This window comes from Martes martes (assembly GCF_963455335.1).
Source record: "Martes martes genome assembly, chromosome: 3".
In the NCBI taxonomy this organism is placed as follows: Eukaryota; Metazoa; Chordata; class Mammalia; order Carnivora; family Mustelidae; genus Martes; species Martes martes.
Window position 1 is genome coordinate 74,782,160 of NC_137890.1, and position 16,032 is coordinate 74,798,191.

At 46.2% G+C, this 16,032-nt stretch overlaps 1 long non-coding RNA gene across 2 annotated transcripts in view; it reads left to right on the forward strand.

Moving 5' to 3' along the window:
• Positions 1–16,032, forward strand: part of LOC308340454 — a 36,169-nt gene that overhangs the window by 3,261 nt on the left and 16,876 nt on the right. For both annotated transcript variants that reach the window (XR_013966598.1, XR_013966599.1), the window contains exons 2-3: positions 2,827–2,977; positions 6,622–6,751. This is a non-coding gene — a long non-coding RNA (uncharacterized lncRNA). The remainder of the gene's footprint in view (positions 1–2,826; positions 2,978–6,621; positions 6,752–16,032) is intronic.

A 16,032-nucleotide genomic window follows, 5' to 3' on the forward strand; every position in this document is an offset into this window, starting at 1 on the left:
CAGCTTTAGCCTGTGCTAGGGAGAAGGGAGACATGAGGAACAAAGTTGAGTCTTCCCCGCTGAGCCCAGTGTCGATCACTCTACCGTCCGCTGACTGTCCACTTATCTACACATCTTGACCATAAATGATTGGGAGCCATTATATTGTAGGATGACTTCTAACTAAGCAGTTTTGTGTCAATGGCTAAGTTGTACTCTCTTCTCAAGTGCTTTCCCTCAGCCAATATATGTGCTCTAGAGTCTCATCTTTAAAACAAAAACAAAAAAACAAACAAAAAAACCCCACAAAAAACTCCTTTATGTCTTTGTGCTTCTCATATCCATTGCATGGTTTCCCTTCCCAGTCAGGTTACTGAGAGGAATAGTCTGTGCCCTTCTTCCTCGTTTCCTCTTCTTGCTCTTATCATCATCACCATCATCATCATCTTCTTCATCATCCTCAAAATTTTCAGACTATGTAAAAATAGAGTGAATAGTACGAGAAACCCCATGGACCCACCACTCCACTGTGACAACCATCAACTTGTTTTCATTCTAAATGCCTCCATCCCCAACTTTCCCCATGCTTTTTCTTTCTTTCTTTCTTTTTTTTTTTTCTGGACTATTTTAAAGTCCAGCAAAATGCTCCTTTAAAGAGTATTTTAGGACACCTGGGTGGCTCAGTCATTAAGTGTCTGTCTTTGGCTCAGGTCGTGATCCTGGGGTCCTGGAATCAAGGCCCACATCAGGCTCCCTGCTCAGTGGGAAGCCTGCTTCTCCCTCTCCCACTCCCCCTGTTTGTGTTCCCTCTTTCTCTGTCTCTCTGTCAAATAAATAAATAAAATCTTTTTTTAAATAGAGTATTTTAAAGCAGTTTCCTACATCATCTCATTTTGAGAATTAGCTCTAACTGCTGATTCTAATTATATAATCATACCTTCATTCTATTATCAGACCCAGCAAAATGAACAGTAGATCCTGCAAACCACCTAACACCCACAGGTGCTCAACTCTGCATATTCAAAACTTCTCTCCCCTTCCCCTCTCCTCTCCCGGGGTTTTCTGGTCCCAATGAATGTGGCCACCATCCACCCAGCTCACTGAACCCATGGCTTCTTCCCTTCTCTCACCTCCTGCATTTATTAAATGGCCCATCACAGTTGATTTCACCTCCCCATCTTCAGTTACACCCAAGAAAGGCCCTGATCCTTTCAGTTGCCACTGCAGGCTGTGATACCATCAGAAAAGCAGTGTTCAAATTATGCCACGCCCCAACCGTTTGGAGAGAATTCTGCTCGGAGCTATCCTCCCCCAAACTGCTCCAGATCTTCCCCAGTCCTCCTAGAGTTACTCCAGCAAGACCTAGATCTTCGAAGGCTAACAAAAATGGTACTAAAGACAAAGAATGTAGATAATAGGATTAGAAGGGTGGATCCTAACTTAGAAAGGCACACTAAGGTACATGACTGTCAAAAGAGTGGAAGTCCAGGCTCAAGGGGATGACCATGGGACCAGAGAGAGGGAGGCAAGTAGGAGACATTTGAGTGCACAGGTAAAAAGGCATCTCAGTAATGGATGGGCTTTGTAGTTAGGCAGATCTAACTTTGAATCCTGATTCTATCATTTACTATTTGACCTTGAGATAGTTACTTAATTCCTCTGAATTTTGTGTTATCTGCACAATGGGAATAATAATATATATGCCACAGGGTTGTTGTGAGAATTAAATGAGACAATTCTTGTGTGGTGCTTAGCACAAGACTCTGCACATAATAAGTCATCAAAAAATAATAGCCTTTATTTTGTTCCCCATTTGCTGCTGCCTTATGCCTTTCACTCTCAAGCTAGAGTTGTGTTTGGCAGGCTTCTGTGATAGCCCCCAATAATCGTTACTTCCTGGTATTCATGTCCTTGTGTAAGTACCTCTCTCCTTGGGTGCGGAGTAGACCTTGTAAGTTGCTTCTAACTCATAGAAAAAGATAAAGGTGATGGGCTGTGATTAGGTTACAAAATATTGGGCTTTTGCCATCTTCCTAGCAACTCCCCTCCTCTTCTTGGCTTGTACACTTTGATGAAACAAGCTGCCATGTTGGAGAAGCCCACAGCAAACAGTTGAGGGTTGGTTGGTTGGCCAACAGCCAATTAGAAGTGGAGGCCCTCAGCCCAGCAGGACTGAATAGTAAGTGAATCCTGCCAACAACCATAGAGACTTAGAAGTGGATCCTTCTCCAGTTGAACATTCAGATGAGATCCTAACCCTGGCTGACTCCTTTATCACAACCAGGTAGATACCCTGAAGCAGGCAACCTAGTAAAGCTATGCCTAGACTCCTGACCCACAGAAATTGTAAGATAATAAATGTGTGTTGGTTTAATCCATTAAGTCTGGGGATAATTTGTTATGCAATATAAGTAATACATAGAGTCAGTATCTTTCGTTACACAAAGTAATGCTAGACCTGGTGCTCCTGAACTCTCACTAAGGGCAGAATGGCGAACAAAGAGGGTTCTGACAGCAGAGGGGACCCTGACACAGCATCTAGCCATTATACAAGTCTCTTCCTAACCAAGTCAGGTGCACGGTGCGACAAGAATTAGTGCAGTTATGGTGATAACTGGACAAAATAGCTCACATGTGTACAGCTCGGGGAGACCTTCAACGTGTAGTTCCTTTCATCCCAATTTTACTCTTATCTCCAATATTCACTTCTTGTGGGTTGGCCCAGCACAAGCAAGGTGGTTAGCTAGAACTTCTGCCCTTTGGATCAGACAAGGAACAAAGACATCATCCCCGAAACACACCTTTAACTTAATGAAGCAGAGCCACATGCTCTTTCTTCCTTTACAGGCACGTGATAGAAAGAGATTGGGATTGAGCCATCACCACTACTTGAGTATGACTTTGGGCAACTCTTCCCAACCTGCTTTGCCTCATCTATAAAATAGAGGACACCCTGCCCTACCACCCTCACAGAGTTGTTGTATCATGTAAGAACTGGGTAAGTTCATTAACCTCTCTGTAAGTCAATTTAGGATAGTAGTACCTCAGGTTGTGAGGACTGAACGAGAAAACATGTAAGCCGTGTAGCAAAACACATGGCTCAGAGGAATTGCTCAGGGAATGTTAGCGCTTGTCACCATCATCACATGGTGTGTGTGAACACCATGAAGAGCTATACGTCTGTAAACTGTTACTGACACTAGGTTCTCAGATATTGGCTCAAACAACAACAAAAAATGAATTAATGGCTGAGTGCTATTACATTGGCCAAGGTCAGTCCAAAGTGAGCTGGAAGACAATGGTTAGGCAAAGTTCCCTCCACTTTGCCTTCAGATTGAGCAAGAAAGATTCTGCCCCTCGGCCACATTCTCGTTCTATGGCCCATCTCTCAAGGAGCCTTGAGGAGTCACTGATTGTCTAATTGCCCAGTTAAAAGACGTCCCCCAGGCTGTCACCTGTATCTTTGTCCTTGCTCCCAGCTGTGCTGTCCCAGCAGATTTCTTGCCCTCTCTGAACACCTGTTCTTTGAATGTCCCCCATGACTTGGCCTGGAATCAACCAGTGCGCAGTGCTTAGACCCAGTATTATTCTCCTTCTTGGTTGTCTACTCACTGCGCAGTTCCCACCTGGCTTCTCAAATCAGCCCTCCTCTAGCTTAGGTCTGACCATCACATTTTCCTGCAGCTGGAACTCCCCCGCCAGGGTACCTCCACAGGCCTGGACTTCGCCATTCCCTCCCACTTCAATTCCATTTTAGTCTGGAGCGGCCAGATTGCATCAGCGAGTGAGGCCTAATTACCCTCTGATTGCCCACAGGGACAGCTGCTTGAATGAGTGCAGTTTCTACCTACAGCCCATAGAGGATTTTTGTGTTTGATGATTTCCTCCTCCAGCTTTTCTTGCTGGGCCACCAGACACCACCTCTGCCAGAGGTGAGCAGGCACTTTTAGGGTGTCCTTCGGAATGGACTTTTGGCTTCCACGAGGGGCAGAATCCATGCCTTTCCCTTCACCTCCACTGCCGGCATCGCAGTCCAGCCCGACATCTCATCCGATCCTGCGTCTAGGCTCACTCTCTCCAATCCTTTTTCTGCACGACTGCCAAGGGATCCTTCCCCAATGCCAGGGATCACAGCGGCATCCCATAGCCTTTAGGACAAAGTCCCAACTCCTTAGTAATACCCTTGCAAGGCCTCAGGGAAGCTGGCATTATCCCAGCCTTATTCCTCGCCACTTCCTCTCTGCCCAAGCTGTGCTTCCTTAGTTCCTCACACCTGCCCAGCTCTCGCTTCCCTTCAGACCTCCCCAGATACTCCTCCCGCGGTTTGTATCACTCTCTCCTCCTTGCTCCCTGCTGTCCCTCCAAACCAGCAAATGTCAACTCATCCATTGGGTGGCAGCTTAGGGTCAATTCCTCCAAAGGCGTTTGCTCCAGTTGGGCAAGGGGCTTTGCTCTGGACCCCACAGTACTTGGCACGTCTCCACTCTTGGCACCAGACATGCTTCACTGAAATTCTTCAGTTCATCGTCCCTGACAGCATGACAGCTCTGCAGGCCAGGCTCCGAGGATCTTGTTCACCACTGTAACCCCAGCATCCAGCACAGGGCCTAGCAGATGGTAGGTGCCAATAAATATTTCTCAGTTGAATCAATACATTTCCTACTACTGCCAAGAAGCAGCAGAAATAACAGTGGACATTTTTATGACATCTCACTTTGTCAAACACTCATTGGTCCAGAGAACACTTCACATAAAGCCTGAATTTTTTGCCTTTAACAAAGATATAACTATCACTTTCGAGCATGCCGATAATGTTTTTACTTTCTACCTTTTTCTCTCTCGTGTGCTTCACGGGGTCCCTGTAGCCTATGAATTGACTATGAAATACCATTCCCCCCTTTCCTTCTCAGTCACTGAAGTCAGATGTAAGAGCAGCTGCTTCCCCTCCTATCTGGGTCCCTGCCTCTGTATGAAAGGAGAAATGCCTTCATCTGTTTGCAGCTAGTGGATGAAATGGTTGTTTGGCTCTTTTCTTTTTTCTTTTCTTTTCTTTTCTCTCTTCTTTTCTTTTTTTTCTGTTTGGCTTTTCTGTTTTCCTAGCCTTTTGTCATTCTTTTTCCCAATGGAGATACTTCCTCTGCCAAATGTACAAAAAAAGTATTCCACTGTGCACCAAAAGCTCTCCTTTGTCACCCTTCCTGCCTACTGCTACAACTGGGAGGTCATCTCCAGGGTCCTCTCCCTAGAAAATACACATCTAGGGGTGCCTGGGTGGCTCAGTGGTTTAAGCCTCTGCCTTCGGCTCGGGTCATGATCCCAGCGTCCTGGGATCGAGCCCCACATCGGGCTCTCTGCTCAGCGGGGAACCTGCTTCCTCCTCTCTCTCTGCCTGCCTCTCTGCCTACTTGTGATCTGTCTGTCAAATAAGTAAATAAAAAATCTTTAAAAAAAAAAAAAAGAAAATACACATCTAAGCAAAAAAACTGTCCAACAATCTCATGGATTTGGACCCCACGTTAAGAATTACTGCTCCAGGGCCAATGGGGTGGCTCAGTAGGTTAAACATTGGGCTCTTGGTTTCCGCTCAGGTCATGATCTTAGGGCTAAGAGATCAAGCCCCATGATGGGCTCTGTGCTAGGAGTAAAGCCTGCTTAAGATTCTCTTTCTCCCTCTGCCTCTGCTCCACCTTCCCCTTGTTTGTATACACTCTGTCTCTAAGAAAAGAAAAAAAAAATTCCTGCTCCAGAAGGTGAGTAGAAAAAGATTTTTCATAAGGAACGCTTAGGACAGCCAAAATGAAATGGAGCCAACAACTTGGTTTAGAATTTTAGATCCTTCAGTAGATTTGTTGTGGTTGTTGTCATCATTTTAAATCCTAGAGTTAGCAATGATTTTGAACAGGTTGTCTCCAGCTCAGCGGTGTCCTCCAGCATCCCAAAGGGTGGGCAGCCCAGGAAGGGAAGCACTGTCAACTTAGAAGGGAGCATGTTCTCCTGTGTGATCATTTGTGACCATAAATCTTGCCCATAAACCAATGGCTTGCTTATTCACCTCCCACAGAGATTTACCACGTATTATGATATGATTGCCACAGACAGACGTGTATTTATGGTCCCTGTGATAATGGGAGGGAGCCTGCATGTAGTGGCTTCAGGTTGGTTCCTTTAGATATTAATTGGGGATCTCTGGGTGAGACGCTGTGCCAACCCCACGTGATGCTGGGGTGTGTCCCACAGAGCCTTCCAGCTGACCACCAGGATGCCTGGGCCAGTACCATTTTGGTGGTTAAAAAATATAAAAACCTGAGTGTGAGATCCCTTCTTGTTTTCGGTAGGATTGCTGAAAAAAAAAAAAAAAAAAAAGACTTTCTGTGAATTTTAATCATGTCATCATATACAAACTTTTTATTAAGCTTCTATTTAGCAATCGGTGAAAGTATGTTAATCTGAAAGAAAGGTATGGCATTGTCCTCTGGAGAAAGTTGAAGGACTGGTTTTCTTCTCTCAAAGTTATCTTGAGCATTTAAGAATCTTTGGTGATATTTTGTTGCTGGTTGTTTATTTGCCAAAAAGTGCTGTTTGAATATTATAATTGTACTAAAGTTAACTTAAACACTGTTGTTTCTGTCTAAATTGCTTTAGGGGGAAGATACAGATGTAGTGATCTGAAGGGGCACCTGCACCCAATGCTTATAGCAACAAAGTCCACAATAGCCAAACTATGGAAAGAGCCCAGATGTCCATCAACAGATGAATGGATAAAGAAGATGTGGTATGTGTATATATATATATATATATATATATATATATAAAATGGAATTATATGTATATAATACACATTATGTGTATATATTATATATGTATATCTATAATGGAATCTTACTCAGCCATCAAAAAGAATGAAGTCTTGCCATTTGCAACAATGTGGTTGGAACAAGGGGTATTATGCTAAACGAAATAAGTCAATCAGAGAAAGACAATTATATGCTCTCACTGATATATGGAATTTAAGAAACAAGGCAGAGGATCATAGAGGAAGAGAAGAAAAAAAGATACAAGACGAAACAAGAGGGGTCGACAAACCATACGGGACTCTTAATCTTAGGAAACAAACTGAGGGTTGCTAGAGGGGAGTTGGGTGGAGGGAGGGGGTAACCGGGTAATGGGCATTGGGGAGGGTATGTGATGAAATGAGCACTGGGTATGATATACGACTGATGAATGACCTACACCCTTAAGCAAATAATACAATATAAGTTAAATAATTGAATTTGAATTAAAAAATACATAAATAATATAAATTTCTTTGGGGAGGATGCCAATAAATAATAAGGTTATATTTCTTTTTTTTTTTTTTTTTAAGATTTTATTTATTTATTTGACAGACAGAGATCACAAGTAGGCAGAGAAGCAGGTAGAGAGAGAGGAGGAAGCAGGCTCCCCGCCGAGCAGAGAGCCCGATGCGGGGCTCGATCCCAGGACCCTGGGATCATGACCTGAGCCGAAGGCAGCGGCTCAACCCACTGAGCCACCCAGGCGCCCCAAGGTTATATTTCTTGAGCAGCCACCCACTCATAGCATTGAGACTGACAAGGCAGGTGTGGCAGTCCACATGGAGGGATTTCAGGGGTTCAAGGAAGAACCCTACCCCATGCTTAAATGTACACACTGAAAAACTTAGGTACCTGGGCGGGGGGGGGGGGGGGAAATCCCTGGAAGGCTATCTCAGCGCCCTTCAGCCACAGACCTCTAAGAGTCCACAGAGTTGAACAAGTTGGGTTTATTGCCCATGCCAGCGAGGTCTGGAAGAGTCTGGCTGGAGATACAAACTGGAGAGTTTTGAACGGTATTTTTAGGACCTTTAGCTAGCTAAAGGCCACCACCCAGGTCTTTGTACATTTCTTAAGCCTGACACCAGCCTTCTGCGAGCCGGTACCCAGGACTATCTCTCCGGAGGCAGGGTGCCCTGGGGCGGCGAAGCCTCATTTACCTGCGGGCCTGTGAGTGTACCTGGCCCCCAGCCAGAGGTGCGGAGAGGCTGGCCCAGCAACCTTGCCTGCAGCAGAGTCAGCCTGAGTCCACCCCAGTCCTCTCTCCCCTCCCCTCCTATCTCCCACGGGAGCGCTTCTTGCTAAATCCTGTCCCCAAATCCTTGTCTCAGGGTCTGCTTCTGGGGAACCAACAGTCAAGTCATTTGACAAGGCTTATTACGAAAAACAACATACTTCTGCCCTTCCCACCTTCACCCCAGGCTCCCTCCAATTTCGTCTTCAGAAGCAAACATTTTATGTTCCTCTTAGCTTTTTTTTTTTTTCTTGGTATGTTCATTTACATCTCTGAATCACATTTTTACAGTGTCATTGGCTTGTCATCCTGGTGGAGTGCTCTGTGGCTTCCCTAGAAAGAACTCTCAGGAAGTACTTAAAAAAAATCTTTTGTCTACCCTCCCACTATTTGTTTGGCTGAGTATAGAATTCCAAGTTTGAAATGTTTTCTCTTCAGGATTTTGTGGTTTCATTGCCTTCTCGCCTCTAGCATTGTGCTAGAAAATTCTGAGGACATTTTGACTCCTCATCCTTTGTATATTACGTGTTATCCTTATCTATATCTCTGTATCTCATTTATGAATTGATTTTGTTTTTTCCTCGAGGACTCCGGAAACTTTCACCATCCTCTCCTTCTCCTTGGTGTCCTGAGATCTCCCAGGGATAGGCAGTGCTCCGCCTTGGTGTGGTCTGTTTGACCACTGGGGCAGGCAGAGTGGGCTCACATGTTCTGGAAACCTGTGTCCTGCAGTTGGAAGAGTCTGCTTTTTTTTTAAGATTTTTTTTAATTTATTTTTTTATTTGATAGAGAGACAGAGAATGAGTACAAGCAGAGGGAGCGGGAGAGGGAGAAGCAGGCTCCCCGCTGAGCAGGGAGCACAATGCTGGGCTAGATCCCAAGACCCTGAGATCATGACCTGAGGCAAAGGCAGACATGTAACCGACTGAGCCACCCAGGTACCCCTCTCCTTAACTGATTCTTAAATGATGCCCTTCAGTTCCCTTATGTGCCCACCTTTTCTTTTCTTTTTTAAGATTTTATTTATTTATTTCATAGACAGAGATCTCAAGTAGGGGGAGAGGCAAGCAGAGAGAGAGAAGAGGAAGCAGGCTCCCCACTGAGCAGAGAGCCAGATGCGGGGCTCGATCCCAGGACCCTGTGATCATGACCTGGGCCAAGGGCAGAGGCTTAACCACTGAGTCACCCAGGCGCCCCTGTGCCCACCTTTTCATTCCTACTTTTCAGTTCTTTGGCTTTTTTGTTCTATTTTCTGGAAGATTTCCCCACCTTTATTGTCTAAGCTATCTACTGAGTTTTCTTAATATTCTACACTAACTGTATGTTTTTACATCTTCTGCTATCAAGTTTTGAAATTTTTAAAATTTGTTCTCTGGGTTTGTTTAAAACACACACATACACACACAATGGCATCCTGTTCCTGTTTCATGCATCTGGTATCTTCTCTTCTCTATTTGAGGATATTAATGATCATAGTTTTGAAATCTTCACTTCCTTGCCTAGATTCTGGTTTCTCCACTCTGCTTTCTCCCCTTTGTGTTGAGCCTTGTCTTAGATTACAGAGTTTCTTCAGCTGTGTGGCGATCCTTGGCGGCCCCCCTCAAATTTCCTTCAAGACCAGGTTCATCCATGTGCCCATGGGTGCTGACTGAGAGCTGCACCATGTCACTGGGAACCCTGGTGTTTTGAGGGCTGTCCTCTCCAGCTGGTCGCACGTGCCAGGTTTCTGCAAAAGGTAATGCTTCTGGTTCTAGAATCCCAGAAGCTTTGTGGAGGAGGAGACTGGGAATCTCCCTGTTTGTTAGATACATTTTCTCTTTGTCTCCCCTACCCTCCACTGTGCTAGACCCCCATCAATCCAAAGACCTCATGTTTCACCCTCTTCACTGGGAGTAACTCCAAGCTTCTGATGGGAAGAGGCAAGGGGAGACTGCATAGAAAGGAGTGTGTGTGTGTGTGTGTGTGGCGCCTGTACGTGCACGGGCACACCAACACTGTACCTGGGGTCTGACCAGTTCTTAAACAGACTGTCAGTCAGTTCTGTTTCTTCCTGAAGTAGACATAATGCCAATGTCAGGCTGCCTGGAATTAATTCTAGCTTCCTCTCCACTTCCTAGCTGTGTGGACTTGATCAAGTTATTTGATACTTCTGTGCCTCCATTTCCTCATCTGAAAAATGGGGACATGGACAGTCCAAGGTTATTGTGATAAGTACATAAGGACATGAGCACCCACACGCTGAGGGCTCCCTTTGGGCTTCTTAATAAAGATGGTGGACTACGTATGAGCATTGATGGCTTGCTTCTGAAACCCTGATAAAAAGACTGAATGGATATGTTCCACAAAAGCATATTATCCCAGAAGAACAAAAGAACAAGAGACAAAATTGCAGCAGGAAAATTTTGGAGGCTGCAAAGCAGACATTTGGCTGGTAACTGATTCAGCAAAGTCAAGAAGCTGAGGGAGTTCATACGTGGTAAACACTCAAGAACAGTCAAATGCAGTGAAACCGTTTTGGAGGCTCTTAGGGTGGGAGAAAAAGACAATGCTGTGGAGATAATGAGATAAATGCCCAGACTTCCTTAAAAAAGGACCGGCCGGAGTTGGTACCATCTAGAAATAGGGAGAGGAAGGAATGGGAATGCGGCTGACATTCCTGACGGAAAGCAAGTCTTGAATCACCTAAGTTTGGGGTTTGGGAAAAGGATCATCTTAATACAAAGACCCAAAGGGAATAAAGTGTATATTAAAAATTGTATGCAGTTTCACCAGCATTGCATGTGGGGGAGAACATCAGGCAGTGCACCCTTGTTTGGAGGTTGATGCCCCATGGGTCCAGCATTTGGAAGAAAACCCAGGGTGTCAGGGACTTGAGAGAGAGGGAGGGACAAGGGGGCTGAAGTTCACCGGTTCAAGCTGTCTGTCCAGTTTTGATGATACCCCCACCCCAGGGCTTGTCCATGCTTCCTGGACGCGATTTGGTTCCGGAGCCCCTGTTGCTCCCAGAAGAAACGGTACAGAGCCATCTTGTGGTGGCAAAAGGACACACAGGCTTCCGGTGAAAAACTTTATTGGATTTTCTATGCCATCAGCCGGTCTAAATACATCTGCATATTATTGTACCCTTGATTCCTCCCATACGGTCGGGCAGCATTTTAAAGTGGTCGGCAAATGTTTACAGCAATCTAGACTTGTTGCGCTAACACATTTACCACAGGTAATTATCTTAACTACCTGATAAAAATGTAATTGGCATGTTGTAATGCTAGCTATTGTCTGAAAGGCTTTGACAGTCACTTTCATGGGATCCTTGGTTATCTTTATAGGCACATAATCCAATCCGAATTTGATCATTAGTTTGTGATTTGATTAAAGTAAACAGCCAAATTGGGTAATCGTGATCCTGAAAGATTGGTTATTTGCCTCAATTGCGTGGTTTTGATTTTTTTTTTTTAAGATTTTATTTATTTATTTACAGACAGAGATCACAAGTAGGCAGAGAGGCAGGCAGAGAGAGAGGGGGGGAAGCAGGCTCCCCGCCGAGCAGAAGAGCCCGATATGGGGCTAGGACCCTGGGATCATGACCTGAGTCGAAGGCGGAGGCTTTAACCCACTGAGCCACCTGGCTCAGGCCAGGCGCTCCTGGTTTTGATTTTTATGTCATGGGAAAATAAGAAACTCACCGGATTGCTGCCACATGCCGGGCAGCCACTGCTCTGCACTGAGGATAAACCTAATTTGTCCCAGTTGGTACAAGGTGTGGAATATCGGTTTGTCTTCTGGAAGCCCCCGTCATTGCGCAGGGGACTTTTATCACATTCCAAACAGCATTGACACACGCTGACCCCTGAGACAGCACAGAGCACGACACCAGGCGTCGGGGACAGGCTTTCAGAGTGCCCACCGCCGAACAGCTGCTGTCTGAGCCTGACCGCTGGCGGCTGCAAGTCTTCCCCTGCGCCTCCGGGACCATTACAAACAGCCTGCACCCAGAGGAAGGGTCTCACCCCGGCATCAGCTGTGACCGCGGATGTCCGTGTGCTTTTCTGTGTACAAACCTCAGGCCCCGCGTAAGCAAATTGGATACTCATTGTGAGAGACATTTTTAAAAATTTGTTTATTTTTAAAGATTGTTTATTTGAGAGAGAGAGCAAGCAGGGGGAGGGGCAGAGGGAGAGGGTGAGAGAGAGAGAGAGAGAGAGCGCGCATCCCAAGCAGACTCCCTGCCGAGCTCAGAGCCCCTCACTGGGCTCGATCTCATGACTCTGAGATCAGGACCTGAGCTGAGATTAAGAGTCGGATTCTTCACTGACAGCCACCCAGTCGTCCTGAGAGACAATTTTTTTTTTTTTTTTTTAATGTGATGACCAATAAGTTTGTCTCACCTTCTCTATGGGCTTCCTCGGATGGGCAACTTCTCAGCCACTTGCCCAGCGCTGGGGAGAGAACTTCTGGGCCGTGTTTAGGAAAGCCAAGTCTCAGGACCACAAACAATGGAACCATAAGAGCCCTGGCACGGAATAGATGTTTCCAGGCACAGAGGAACCGCCCCAAACCAGACAGGGTGTGATCTACTAGAAATGACTTTGACCATGCTCTTGAAGCCCACTAAGACAGAATTCATTTCGATTTTTAAAAACTAGCAGTTTTCTCCATGTCCTTAGGGCAACCTAGAATGTATTTTCTGCTCAACAATGCGCACCCAGCCCTTACCCCACGCTAGCCTGATCTTTGCCCAGCAGACACAGAGGTGCCTGCCTGACCTCAGCCCTTGGCCCACGAGGGCCTCTGAGCCTGATGACTTCCTGCCGAGGTGTGCCCGCCTTGCCCGTGTGTTAGATCCTGGCTCTATGGGTCTTATGTTGTTGTCTCATTCTTTCACGACTGCCACGTATCACCCACGTCTGCCCAGGGAGGTGCCAAATGCCACAAAGGCAACGGGCGACAAGTGCAGAACAGGTGATGGGATCCATCTGGTCATTTGACAGACACGCACGGAACACGGACTCCATGCCAGGCACTGCTCCAAGCCCTGGAAGACAGCAATGAGTAAAACAGGCCAAGGTCCTGCTCTCACAAGCTTCAATTCCAGTGGGAAGACGATGAACAAAGAAATTCATCACATTCTAGATGTAGAATCCGAAGCAGGCTGCAAGGTCACCCGGGACTCTGGGGGCTGGAGATGGGAATAAAATCAGAGCCTTCAATGATGAAAGTGAGTGAGACTCCCCAGCTTTTAATGTCACTGGGTGCCAGTGTGTGTGATGCACACTGTCAGCGCGTTTGCAGGTGAGGAGTGGGCTCTGGGAAGTCTGTGCCTTGCTCACATTTTGGGTACTCCAGCCTCGAGTCCAGTGGTTCTCATAAAACCTGCAGCATCTATCCTGCCTGGGGGGCTGGACTGAGAGTGGTCCTGGGCACCACGGGGCTGTTTCCGGCCACCTGATAACACCCTGCAGCGCTCACCTCCACGCCACAGCCCAGCAGCAGGAGGAAATCAAGGTCATTCGTGCTGCCGAGTTCAAATTACCCTCGGCAAACACAGTTCACTTTATAGAGCAGACAGGATCACCCAGTTAACTTAAGGGGGAAAAGAGAAAGAACTTTACTCATCATTAATGTTTTACTACCTTTCTCCAAAAGTATAACCTTTAACCTCCAAATCAACCCTGGACTGAGGCGGAGGAGGCCAGGCTGCTGGGTCAGTTCCGGGTGCCGTCTGTCGCTGGTCCAACGCTGTTTTCATCAGGAGAACAAATAAACAGAAAGATAAGCTCTTTAAAGCACACGGTGAAGCAGACCCAGGATTTCCCCTGCAGAGATAACCGGCCGCTCGGCCCTCATCTGGATGACAGGGGGCCTGTGTGCCTAAGTGCCTGGCACGGACTTGGGCCTTTGTAATGACCAGAGCCAGGGAAGCCCGTCCATCCACCTGGAGAAGAAGGTAGCCTGCAGACATTCTGTGACCGACTCCGCCCCAGCCCCAGCTGACTCCCTGAGGACCCGAAGGATCTGATGCGTCACTTGCTGGCCAGTACTACCAGCATGGGTCTCCTTTAGCCCAAGGACTCCAAAGCCCGAGTCACGTTTGGCGGACAGAGCATCTGTGCGTGAAGGGATGCCACAGAGCTCCCTAGGACATGGGCTGCCCGGGCTTGCTCTTGACGCACAACCCGCGTGCTGAGCAGGGAGCAGAGGAGAACTTCCTCAAGTGTGAATGACAGGCACCTCCAGACACATTTTTATAGATGACTGATGCCTGATGATTTGTGACCTAAGCGGTGAGTCATTAGGAGTCAGTGCAGTTTATCATTCTCAAACCAAAATGAGCCCGGGCCTGGAAGAAACTGACCGTTCCACTTGGGTTCCTTCCCGAGCAGCGTGGTTGGGATTCCTGCATTTCAGGGGGAGGAGCACTTGGTTATCAACTTCTGTCTTGAGTTGGTCATGCTTTGCAATTGCTGGCTTCTCTTGCTTTTAAATTAGAACTCACCGGCTGCTTTCGCTTCTTTATTGTCAGTTCCGTTTGTTGTGGTTGTTTGATTAGCCCTGCTGTGTGCAGTGGTGCAGCATCTGCCTCCACTCCCCCCGTAATTACACGGAAACACATCAATATATGTGTGTTTAAACATCATCTGTCCATGCCCCTATTGCTACATCAGAAATGCGCCTAACTCTGCCGAAAGGACAGGACAAGGTCTGTTTTTATGCCATACGGAAACTGTTTGAAGTAAATAGGCCATGATTTTTTGCTTGTCAAAGTGGGTTGCTGTCCAAAAAGTTTCTGGAGCACTCACTGTCCCAGAAGTCTGGAGTGCCATTGCACTGGGTATGTGTGGGTGTGCCTGTAGACATTTAGCAATCAGTGCTCAGGGGTAGTGTGTGTGTGTGTGTGTGTGTGTGTGTGTGTGTGTGTGTGTGATCTGTTTCATCTATAGCTTTATTCGAAATGTTACCGATATAGAAGATGTCTGACCCACAATGAACAAATAAGACAATATACAACATTGATTGGAAAAATTCCACACAGCCATATGACCCTTACAAAATGCTTTAAGTGGATGTTTTGGGGGTTTTAAAAATTATTTTTATTTTTATTTTTTATTTTATTTTATTAACATATAATGTTTTATTTGCTTCAGGGGTACAGGTCTGTGAATCATTAGTCCTACACAATTCACAGCACTCACCTTAGCACATACCCTCTCCAATGTCCATCACCCAACCACCCTACCCTTCCCACCCTCCTCCCCTCCAGCAACCCTCAGCCCATTTCCTGAGATTAAGAGTCTCTTATGGTTTCTCTCCCTCCCTGGTCCCATCTTGTTTTATTTTTTCCCTCCCTTCTCTGCCACGACCCTCCGTACTACCTCTCAAATTCCTCATATCAGAAAGATCATATGATAATTATCTTTATCGCTTTCAGCAGATGTTTGTTGAGTTCTCATATCCGTGGCCAAGCTATAGTTGCAACTGAGGACAAAATGTAGTTCCGACATAAATGTTAGTTGGTATTTTTAAGAGTAAGACCAAAGTAGAACGACAAAGGTGATGCAGAAACTTCAGTCATTTATCAAAGATGTGTGTGATGGCTAAATCAGCTAATGTCAGCAAACCCTGGAAGAATATATTTTCAGTTTTTCAGCTATTCACAACTGAGCAGCTAACACGTGACACACTTGTAAGTTTCATTGGCGGTGTCACTGACATTTTTCTCTGTCAGTTTCTTTAAGTCCAGACAATCAACAAAACAATAAACCAAGCTCTGATTTATAACATTTTGCCCACTTTTATGGTGTAAACACTCCCCTCGTGGCTGATTTCAGTTGACTGCCATGACATCACTGAATGTGGGGGTGGGAACGATGCCCAGTTATATGCCCTCCAAGAGTGTGTCCCCGGACTGGCACAGAAACCCAAAGTCCCTGCTGGACAGGGTGGCTGGGTGGCTCAGTTGGTTAAGCATCTGCCTTTGGCTCAGGTCATGAT